The following is a 2,030-nucleotide window of genomic DNA, read 5'->3' as shown; positions in this document are numbered from 1 at the left end:
TAGGCTTAGGATGTACTATACTTTAAAAGATCTGTATTTTTCACACTGAGGGGAGAGAACTACTGAAATAAAGTGTAGTGTGTCAAAGCACTATGCACAGAGTATGAGAATGGCAATATTGAATATCCTTGCCCAACTATGGAAAATTAAGGATTCAGATTTTAGGAAATGCTAAATGTGTTAAAATGGAAAATGTAACTGTGTCAAAGTACTAAGTACAGAATATACGAATTAATGACAATATTGAATATCCTTGCCCAACTGTGGAAAATTAAGGATTAAGATTTGAGAAAGGCTAAATGCATTAAAATGGAAAATGTAGGCCAGGAGTAGTGGCTCATGCCTGTAATCCCAGTACTTTGGGAGGCCAAGGCAGGTGTGCAATCACCTGAGGTCAGGAGTTCATGAACAGCGTGGCCAACATGGTGAAACCTCGGCTTCACTAAAAATACAAAAATTAGCCGGGGGTGGTGGTGCATATCTGTAGTCCCAGCTACTTGGGAGGCTGAGACAGGAGAATTGTTTGAACCCGTGAGGTGAAGGTTGCAACGAGCCAAGATCGTGGTACTGCACTCTAGCCTGAGTGACAGAGTGATACTTCATCTCAAAAAATAATAAAAATAAAATAAATGGAAAATTATGAGCAGAACATTTTGTCATTTAGTTGATAAATCTGTAGTTTAGAGTTTGCCATGAGTCAAACACTATGGTTTCCCAAGTGAATTAACTTTCATAATAATTTGCCTTTTTAAACATGATAATTACACATTCCACAATGGTAATTATAGTTAACTATATTTTAAAAGAACTCACTTTTTCTATTTATGTATCTATTGCTTTGAAAGTGAAAATGTAAAAAAAAAATTTTATCAACATCACCAACATGTTTGTCTATAAATCTCTAACTGAATTGTATTCTATATCTGTAAACTGATAGACCCTTGCTTTAGAAACTTATGTGGAAATACCACTCCAGAGAAACCCTGTGTCCCTATCTCCCACCTGGGACTTTTCAGAACCTGTAGTGTTCACTTCAAAACGTCTAATATGGGAATTATAGTGTGGTGTTCTTTAACTTTTAATATCACGGATCCCATAATTTGGAACATCAAGTAACATTTTGTAGAGCTACTATTCCTCAGAACACAGTTTGAGAAATGTTCTAATAGAGTCATTTTCTGCAAATAGGAAATTCCTACAAATATTATTATACTAAGTCATACTAAAACCTACTCTGATTTGATGTATTAATAATAAAGTAGTTTAGATTACTTTAATTTTTGAAGATTATTGCCAAAACTTCTTTCCGAAGAGTAATCTACAATAAATTAAATTGAGTCCACATATAATGCTGGTCATATGTACAGTAACAGTAACGTCTAAGATAACAGAATAATATAAATCTTATTACTTTTGTGAAAAATATAAAGGGTTACAAAGTAAAATATTAATTGTCTAAAATTTGACTTTCTAGAGGCTTGATGTACTATGATGTAACCCTTAAAATGTGGATGTTCTTGTCAGAAATCTAGCTCTATATTGGGTTCTTTTATCGTCAGTATGACTGGGGCAGGTTACTGCATCTCTTTAGGTTTGTTCACTCACAGATAAAATGGTGGTTAATAATATCTTCCTAGAAGAGTTGTGATATTAAAGAGATGGCCTTTATATGTAAACCTCCTGGCACCTCATAGAAGCATTGATGACTCTTCTACCATTCATTTTCTTTGAAATCTATTTGTTTTTGAGGAAGTACTTCTTGGTGACAGTGAAGGTCCTTAACCCTCAACAAAAAGACAAAACTCAGATTCTTGGAGGAAAGAATGTAGCACTCTGTTTAACTTTGTTATAAAAGGTTAAATTTTCCCTTCAGAAATTTGGAAGGCATGGGGAGAATTTAAGGGAGCAATAAAGAAGAAAAGCAGAAATCTGAGCATGGGTGACAATAAAAATAAATGATAAATACATGCATGTACACTCATGCATGTTTGTACATACACATGCACATGTGCACACATGCCCAACAACCA

General features: G+C 34.3%; 1 protein-coding gene and 1 pseudogene across 1 annotated transcript in view; both read left to right on the top strand.

The window, feature by feature from the left end:
* Nucleotides 1–2,030, top strand: part of DPP10 (dipeptidyl-peptidase 10 (non-functional)) — a gene marked incomplete at its 5' end in the record, with an annotated part of 598,060 nt that overhangs the window by 137,135 nt on the left and 458,895 nt on the right. The window lies entirely within an intron of this gene.
* The window catches only part of LOC105555255, a 5,020-nt pseudogene continuing 3,175 nt past the window's right edge, over nucleotides 186–2,030 (top strand).

Source organism: Mandrillus leucophaeus, unplaced genomic scaffold, assembly GCF_000951045.1.
Source record: "Mandrillus leucophaeus isolate KB7577 unplaced genomic scaffold, Mleu.le_1.0 Scaffold677, whole genome shotgun sequence".
NCBI lineage: Eukaryota > Metazoa > Chordata > Mammalia > Primates > Cercopithecidae > Mandrillus > Mandrillus leucophaeus.
Note: the sequence above shows the minus strand (reverse complement) of the source record. Positions and strands in the feature narration are given on the sequence as shown.